A 9,759-nucleotide genomic window follows, 5' to 3' on the forward strand; every position below is an offset into this window, starting at 1 on the left:
TCACTCCCTGTGATGATAATGTCATCAACATAGATCAATATGACTATGATGCCTTGCTGTGTGGTGAGAGTAAAGAGGGTGTGATCCGCTTCAGACTTGTTGAATCCCCTTCCATTGAGAGTTGTGCTGAGTTTATGATACCAGGCTCTTGGAGATTGCTTTAACCCATATATTGCTTTCCTTAACCTGAGTACATTTCCGGGCTGCACAAGATCTTCTAGGCCTGGGATTCTGACCCGAACCGGACAGTCCGAACCGAACCGAACCGAAAATTATGAAATTCGGTTATCGTTCGGTTATTGAGAGCAAACCGATCGGAATGATTTTACAAAATGTTCGGTTAGTGCATCGGTTCGGTTCGGTTCATGATATCCGATCGGTTAACCGATATTTAACCTAGGTATATATATGTATCTTATTAACCTAAACAAACCTAATCTCTCTTTTCGTCCTCAAACTCGAGCGGCAGCTTCGTCGGATTCTCAACCCTAGCAACTCGTCTTCTTCGTCTGATTCTTCCATCTTTTCGACCACTCTCTGTTCTGTGTAGGTAAGTTCTTCACTCTCTTCTCTAGTTATGTGTATTTTTTGAGTTTGTGATTGATTTGACATTTAGGGTTTCTGTCGAAATCAATAGGGGCTAATGATTTGGCTTAAATGATGGGTCGATTATCAGTGTGAGAGTGTCTCTTAGTGTTTGATTTGGATCGAAGGATGAGTTTGGATAGATTTGAGATTTAGGGTTCTTGTTGAGATCTGTAAATTACAAGAGGCTAATGTCTCAAATTTTTTTTTCATTGTCGAGATCTGTAAATTACAAGAGAATCTCATCATTAGAGTTAAAGGTAATAATGTCAATCTATCTCAATTGTTTTGTGTCTCTTTTGTGTATTTGTTTTGCTTTTTTACTGATTTTCTACGTTTAATAAGTTGCAGGTCGGAGTTCAAGCATTATGGTGACCCTTAATTTTCTATTGTTTTGTTTGTTGGACATTATAAGATTTGTTGGACATTATAACTTTATAAGATTTGAGTCATAGATTCATAGATTTAGAATGCTGGATCTTCATTGAGAAAGGATGAACAATATGTATGTTGGTTTTTGCTGTATATGTTTTTTGGCTGATAAATTTGGATTTTACAGGTCATAACCGAGAAAATTAAATTAACTCAAAAACCGAAGATAACCGAGAAAACCGAAAAAACCGAGTGTAACCGAAAAAAATATTTTTTTTTGCTAATTATTATAGAAATCGGTTATTTTCGGAAATAAATTGAAAACCGAAAATAACCGACTTCCGAACCGAATCGAACCGAATTTAATTTCGGTTTTCTTCGGAATCAGTTTTAAAAATTACGGTTAACCGAAAACCGAAATTTCGGTTCGGTTCGGTTTCGGAAAACCGAAATCGCAGGCCTAAGATCTTCCATACCAGGAGGTGGTCTCATATAGACTTCATCTTCTAGTTCGCCTTGGAGGAAAGCATTCTTGACATCCATTTGCCATAGATCCCACTCTAGGTTTACTGCCAGTGAGAGAACCACTCTGATCGTGTGAAGCTTTGCCACTGGTGCAAAGGTATCCAAGTAATCCTCATAGACCTGAGTGTAGCCTCTTGCTACAAGTCTTGTTTCCTCCTTTCTGGCTTTCCATTGCTCCATACTTGATTGTGAAGAGAAGCCGGCTTGTCACTGCTTTCTTTCCTTTAGGAAGCTTACTTTCAAAGTATGTTCCATTCTTTTCCATAGCTCCCATCTCATCTCCAACAGATGCTCTCCACTCCTCATCCTGCATAGCTTCCTCATATGTCTTGGAATCCATTCTTGATCCAATTCAGTGATGAAGGCTTGATGCTCCACTGGATACCTTGCAAGAGAACATACTGCTTGGATTGGATGAGCTACTGCTTGATTGTTGAAATACACTCTTGTAATTTGTCCAGTTTGAGGCTGGTGTTTCTCTGCCTTGTGCTTCTCCTAAGCAGTGGCTGAGCAACCTGCTCCTCCTCCACATTCTGCTCGCTTGAAACTCACCACTGGTTCCTCTTGACTGCTGTGATGCTGTTCCTCTTGTGCATGATCCTCATGATTCTCAGCTTGATCATGACTTGCTGAAATATCCTCTTGATGTTTTCAGCTTGATTGTCCCCCTCAGGATCAAGGTGAGTAACTTCTATACTCTCGTTAGTAATTCCTGGTCCTGGTGGAATTGTTGCTTCTTCTTGTACACCGGTTGTCCTCTCAATAGGTACACTGATGCCAAGGCTCTCCATGACTCTTCTGAGATTATCAGCTCTATCTGAAGTAGGTGGGATAGATTCTCCAAATCTTCCCAATTCTTTCCCATCATAGTAACGGAACTTGACTCTCGTGAGATTAAGACCCTCCTGGTCTCTGGTACATAACATTTGTAGCCTTTTTGGTGAGGAAATACCCAATGAACACTGCCTTTGTGCTTCTTGCATCAAGCTTGTTCCTCTGCCCTCCTGGTACCAATACAAAACAGATACATCCAAACACCCGCATGTGATCCAGAGATGGCTTGCTCTTGTTGAGAACTTCATAAGGAGATATGTCATTGAGAACTCTAGTTGGGGTTCTGTTGATCAGATGACAAGCAGAAACCACAGCATCACTCCAGAACCTCTTTGGAACACTCATGTGGAACATCATTGATCTAGCCACCTCCATAAAATGCCTGTTCTTCCTTTCAGCAACTCCATTTTGCTGAGGAGTATAAGGACAACTGGTCTGATGGATAATCCCTTGTTGAGATAAAAATTGCTTGAAAGCTCCACTTGTGTACTCTCCACCATTATCAGACCTGAGAATCTTCACCTTAGCACTGAAGTGGTTGGTGACATGAGAATGATAATTCTTGAAAGCTTCCAAGACTCTGTCCTTAGACTGGATCAGTGTTACCCAGTGTACTTGGACTTCTCATCAATGAAGGTGACAAAGTACTTGTGATTTTCTCTGGACATACAGGGAGCAGTCCACACATCAGAGTGAACCAGATCAAAGCACTTCTCATAGATTGTGCTTGACCTTGGAATTACTGTCTTGCAATGCTTCCCCAAGATGCAGGCTTCACACTCATCATTTTTAAACACCACTCCAGGAAGCATCAGATTTAAGCTCTAGTGTGCGGATGTCCAATCTAGCATGCCATATGATGCTCTCAACCCCAGCAGATATACTGACAAGCAACGTGAGGAGGATTCAGCTAGTTTAGTCTTCTGGAGATGATACAACTCCTGATGGCTGTGAACCTCTTCCAATAACCTGCCCTGTCTTTAAATCTTGAAATTCAACCTCATCTGGTCTGAAGACAACCTGACAACTCAGATCAACAGTAGCTCTCCTCACAGATAACAGGTTAGATGTAAACTTAGGCATATATAAGGCGGTTGATTCCCTATCAAACAACCTAAGGTTCCTATCCCTTCTATCTTCACCTTATCACCATTAGCTATCAGAACATTTCCAGTGGCAGGTTGGATATCACTAATCAAGTTCCTATCACTAATCATGTGATGACTAGCTCCTGAATCTATAATAATGGGTTTAGAGTCAGGAGGTGATATACCAGCCTTCTTGGATGAGATAAGGGATTGGCAGCTTTGATAAAAGAGATCCAAGTCTCTCCTGGTTGCTGGACCATCAGTGTTGGTTGCACCAGTCTCACTTCTCCACCCTTCTTCTTTAGTGGGATTACTACTAAGCGCTGAGTACATGGTTCTTCCTTGAATCACTGAATGCTCAAACTCCTTGAGCTCATAACCATCTGATTGACTTCTAAGAGCACCAGCTTCTCTTAAGTCTGGTACTTTTCCTTCTCTAAGGAAATAATTTATCAGTTTGTTGTAGGTTGAATCCAGGTGCAGCAGTAAGCTCAGAAACTTGTCTGCTCATAAACAACTTGAAGACTCTCCCATAAACTTCCATAGCCAGTCTGAAGAGTCTCCACAGGTTCCTGGCGGTTTGAATGTGAGAGTGTGCCTTCAAGATTGGTGTAGACAGAGAGTTGTGTATGATTCCAAGTGTTTGCTGGTCTTCTTGAACCCACTTGTGGTCACGCCTCATGCGTGTGTGCTTGCTATCCTCTTGAGTCATCTTCTTTGAAGTTCCAGCCTCCATGATGTGGCTGTCCCAAAGACCATGACTCCCCAAGGTGAATCTGGCCACTCTTGACCATATCAGATAATTAGACCCTCAAGAGTTACAGGAATATAAACCTCTGATTTTCTCCATCATGAACATCTGAAGAACATCAAGAACAACTAGTAGCCAGTGGTAGGGCTTTCAAAGAATTATCAGAGTGAGAAAAGAAATTTATAGAAGAAATGGATGAACTTTGCTATTTTTGGCAAAATCTGGAAATGAAAAAGAAGAACACCCCAAGAACAGGATGAACTTTGCCAAAAATAGAAATAAAAACACAGAATTTGCGGAAGACAATTAGGTTCAAGAGCTTGTTGCTCTGATACCATGTAAGAAATGATAGAAATATGAGAATCAAAGAGAGAAATATTGCTGGAGAAATGAAGAACAAGAGATAGAGAGTGAGAGAGTGAGTGTGACGAGTTTTAGAGAGAGAGAAGGAGAGAAATCATTTTCCTTAGTTTATTATGTTGCATACAGAGTTGAATAAATAGAGGAACAATCTGAATCAAGACAACAGAGGAACAATAAACAAATGAGGACCAGAGCAGGCCAAGTCACTCTCAGCTGACCAGAAAGGGACAGCTCCTTTGACTCTCTCCTCCTTATCTTCACATGTGACTTTGGTCTGTCAACTACTCCCAACAGCTATATCCACTTGCTTCAACTTGTTTACTTCTTCCAGAACCTAAGTAGGCGCAAGGGAAGCTTTTGAACTCGTCTCCCTCCTTTCCTGCCTTCCAAGGCAAGTTTAGATCAAGGCTTGTATGGGCAAGCTTGATTTCCAAGTAACTCCAATACTTGCCTAATCCGGATGCACTTGTTCCTTCTTGTTTCCTACTGATTTAACTCCACTCTACTGCTGATCTTATTGCTTCATCTCAAACTTTTTGAAGGAGGTCACTACTGATGAGAGTAATGATGTAAAGGTGGAGTCTTTGAAGGAGATGGCTACTGATGGGAGTACACTGCTCAAGGGGATTGAAGAAGTTCATGAGAACAAGATCAGTCTTAGGAGAGTGTGTGAGGCCAAGGAGGGGATCCTTGGAGTTAGAGATCATCTAATGGAGCTGCAACACTTGTGGGATGAACTACAAGGGTTGAGAACTCGTGTGGATGCTACACCAAAGCAAGAGGTGATAGCAAGGCTCTTGGTGAGCATGGAGTTATCTTATGGATGGCTAGTAGAGATGGTTCTCAATGGAGAACAACTCGCAGATGTGGAAGGAATGTGTGTGCTGGTGGAGAGAGCACACAAGATGAGAGAAGAGGTTAACCATGAGTAGGAGTGAGGGCTCATGGAGGCTAACCAGGAGTAGGAGTGAGAGCTTCCGGAAGAAGAGGAAAGGGAGAATGCTTGCTAAGGGGTTTAGCAACATGATAAGGTGTAGGAAGAGAGTTGTGGGAGTATGCAACTACTCTGCCTATATGGGAGAAGGAAGCATGGTTCCAAAGAAGCCAGAAGTAGATGAGCATGTAACCAAGGAGGAATGGAGTGAGTTTGTTAAGCATATGTATGCTTTGGTTACGACCCGGAGGGATAGCTCTCCTACCAAAGCATACACATCAAACAAACCCATTATCATTGATTCTGGTGCAAGTCATCACATGATCAGTGATAGACATCTACTAAAGGATATAAAAATCCAGTGGAGGAGTAAAGATAGCAAATGGGGACATGATCCCCATAGAAGGAGTGGGGAAGCTCAAACTGTTTGACAAGGAGACTAATGCATTCTACATGCCTCGGTTTGAATCAAACTTGCTATCAGTGAAGAGAGCAACGGTTGATCTAGGTTGTCAAGTAGTATTTAGGCCAGAAGAAGTGGAGTTTCAAGACTTAAAGACTGGAAGAGTCATTGGTAGAGGTGATAGCAAGAATCAGCTATACCATCTACTTGTGACCAAGGAGTTTCCTAATCCTATGTGTTTGAGCAGTGCTGCTGAGAAAGTGGACAACATGATTTGGCATGCAAGGCTAGGACATCCACACGCTCGTGCTATTGGATTGGTAATGCCTAAAATGTCATTCAACCACTTGGAGTGTGAAGCATGCATTCTAGGGAAGCATTGTAGGACAGTGTTCCCAACTTCAGAGACAACCTATGAGCATTGCTTTGATCTAGTTCACTCGGATGTGTGGACTGCTCCATGCATGTCTAGAGATAGCCAGAAGTACTTTGTGACTTTCATTGATGAGAAGTCAAAGTATACTTGGCTGACATTGCTTCCATCTAAGGACAGGGTGTTGGAGGCGTTTATGAACTTCCAGGCATATGTATCCAATCAATACAATGCCTCGGTGAAGATATTGAGGTCAGATAATGGAGGTGAATACATCAGCAATGCATTCAAGAGCCATCTAGCCAAGCATGGGATTGTGCACCAGACTAGTTGTCCTTATACACCACAGCAGAATGGTGTAGCTGAGAGGAAGAATAGGCACTTAATGGAGGTTGCAAAGGTCAATGATGTTTCATGCAAATGTCCCAAAGAAATTTTGGGGAGAGATGCTGTGCAAACTGCTTGCTATTATCAACCGGGTCCCAACAAGGATTCTGAAGGATGTGTCTCCATTTGAGGTGTTGAATAAGAAGAAGCCTTTCATTGATCATCTAAGGGTATTTGGATGTGTGTGCTATGTGATGACTCCAGGAGAGCTGAGGAACAAGTTGGAAGCCAAGAGTACAAAGGCTATGTTCATTGGATACTCCAACACAACAAAAGGGTTATAAGTGTTATGATCCTGATGAAAAGAGAGTGATGGTGTCTAGAGAAGTGAGGTTTGTTGAAACAAAAGGGTATTATGAAGAAAAGGAGTGGGAGAATTTGAAGGATTTGTCTCAAGCTCCATCTGATAGGGCAACAACACTGAGAGTGATGTTGGAAAGGTTAGGGATAGGAGTATCCCTGGATCCTAGTTCTGGAAGAAGAGAGTCTTCCAACCAGCATGGTGAAGCTGTGAGAACAACTCCTCTTGATCATGAGAGGGGGAATGGAACTGAATCTCAAAATCAAGGAGATTCAAGTCAACAACATGATCAAGAGGCGACTGCTGGAGTAGAGAGTGATGCTCAATCTAGTGAAGATGAGCAAAGAGAAGATACTTCTACTGGTTCAGATACTCAATCTAGTGAAGATTGGGAGAAGATTCTGGTGGATCAAATGAGAGTGGTGAACAAGAGCCACAAGAAGAGGAACAAGTGCAAGAGTTAAGGAGAAGCACTAGGGTGAAGAGAGATTCCTCCAACTGGGTAAACACAAGGGTGTACTACAATGCCCAGGCTGTGGAGCATCCATCTCAAGCCGTGTGTTCCTTTGCAGAGTTCCCGGATGAACATGTAGCTTTCACAGTAAGCTTGGATGAGTGTTACATCCCAAGAACTTATGAGGAAGCTGTAGCTATAAAAGAATGGAGAGAATCAGTGGCTGATGAGTCTGGAGCTATGATTAAAAATGAAACTTGGTATGAGAGTGAGCTACCTAAAGGGAAGAAGGCAGTGACTAGTAAATGGGTGTTCACAATCAAGTTCTATCCTGATGGGAGAATAGAGAGGCGCAAGTCTAGGCTGGTGGCAAGAGGATTTACTCAGACATATGGTGAGGACTATGTGGAGACCTTTGCACCAGTGGCTAAACTCCATACTATCAGGATTGTATTGTCTCTAGCTGTGAATCTTGAGTGGGATTTGTGGCAGATGGATGTGAAGAATGCATTTCTTCAAGGAGAATTGGAAGATGAGGTGTATATGCATCCACCACCAGGTCTTGAACATCTAGTCAAGAAGGGCAATGTGCTGAGGTTAAAGAAAGCTATCTATGGTCTTAAGCAGTCTCCAAGGGCGTGGTACAATAAGCTAAGTACTACACTGAATGGGAGAGGATTCAGGAAGTCAGAATTGGATCACACTCTCTTTACCTTAACCACTCCATCAGGCATTATTGTGTTGCTTGTCTATGTTGATGATATCATCATCACCGGAAGTGATAAGGAAGGCATCAAGGCTACAAAGGAGTATCTTAAAGCAAGTTTTGAGATCAAAGACTTGGGAGAAATGAAATACTTTCTTGGGATTGAGATATGCAGATCAAAGGAAGGGTTGTTTCTGTCTCAAAGGAAGTATGTGATTGATCTCTTGAAAGGAGCTGATGCATATGGGGGAAAGACAGCAAAGATGCCAATGGAGGATGGTTACAAGGTTCCACGTGAGGGGGAGATTGAGGATAGCAAGCCATTTCATGATCCTAAGCTATACAGGAAGATAGTGGGGAAACTGATCTACCTTACCATCACAAGACCTGATGTGTGCTTTGCGGTGAATCAAGTGAGTCAGCACATGCAAGTTCCTAAGGAGCATCATTGGAGAATGGTGGAAAGGATCTTGATGTATCTGAATGGAACGACTGGTCTTGGAGTTTGGATGGGATGTAACAAGAGTACTGAGGTTGTAGGCTACTGTGATGCGGATTGGGCTGGAGACCGAGCAGACAGAAGATCAACAACCGGCTATTGTACATTCATTGGAGGTAATCTGTCACATGGAAGAGCAAGAAGCAGAAGGTGGTGTCTTGTTCTAGTGCTGAGGCTGAGTATAGAGCTATGCTTAAGCTCACTAACGAGCTAGTATGGATCAAGGGGATTCTGAAGCATTTGGAGATTGAGCAAGCAACTCCAATGGTGATGCACTGTGATAATCAAGCAGCCATCCATATAGCCTCTAAACTCAGTGTTCCATGAAAGAACCAAACACATTGAGGGTGGATTGTCACAAGGTGAGGCAGATGATGATACTTGGGGTATTCTGCCTTGTTACACTAGAAGTGAGGATCAGTTGGCTGATGTGTTCAAAGGCAGCAAGGCAAAAGACAATGGAGTCCATTCATATCAGATTGGGGCTCATTGATCTTTCGCCTAAGCACTAGCTTATACACTCTCCTGATCATGTGATCTCTACTCTTTCCTCATTAAGGTTTTGTCCCAATGGGTTTTCCTTAATGAGGTTTTAACGAGGGAGATCTCATGGTCCTTCCAAGCTTGACTTGTTTCACATGGTCAAGCTTGAGGGGGAGTGTTGAGATGAGATGCTAAGAAGAGAAGAGAAGAAGAGTTAAGCAGATTTGGAGATGGCACTATTACAGTAACTTTTATTTACCACAGTAAAATAAAGTTACTGCCAGTAAAGGTAAAGGAAGTTACCTTGATGGTGAGAAGAGATGGCAAGTGCTTTGGACTAAGAAGAGTCTATGAATAGTGATCAGACCGTTGTGGTCTGTGTGGAGGAAGAGAGGCGAGCATAGACAGCTTTGGACAGGCTGTAAAGGTCCAAAGCATGTGAGCTCTCTCAGCCTTCATTTTCAAACCAGCCAGCCTTGCCATGTTGACCTCACATGCTTAGCATAGTGTTTTCTCTTTAGCTTCATGCGCAACCCTTGTCTTACTTCTTCTATATTATACTCTTGTAATCACAACTTTGAGACTAATGAGAAATGTTCCTCCCAAATAGTAATTTCTGGTTTCTTCATTCTTAATCTCTTAGATCTTTGATTCACAAACTCTCTCAATCTCTTAAAACTCTTTCTAATCTCTAAAATAAT

General features: G+C 42.2%; 1 long non-coding RNA gene across 1 annotated transcript; it reads left to right on the forward strand.

Moving 5' to 3' along the window:
• Positions 1-224: 224 nt before the first annotated feature.
• LOC130506335 (uncharacterized) lies at positions 225-1,130 on the forward strand. Its single transcript, XR_008941969.1, has 2 exons — positions 225-845; positions 937-1,130. It is a non-coding gene; the product is annotated as an uncharacterized LOC130506335 (long non-coding RNA).
• The last annotated feature ends 8,629 nt before the right edge of the window (positions 1,131-9,759 follow it).

The sequence above is a fragment of the Raphanus sativus genome, unplaced genomic scaffold, assembly GCF_000801105.2.
Source record: "Raphanus sativus cultivar WK10039 unplaced genomic scaffold, ASM80110v3 Scaffold3128, whole genome shotgun sequence".
NCBI classification, from domain to species: Eukaryota; Viridiplantae; Streptophyta; class Magnoliopsida; order Brassicales; family Brassicaceae; genus Raphanus; species Raphanus sativus.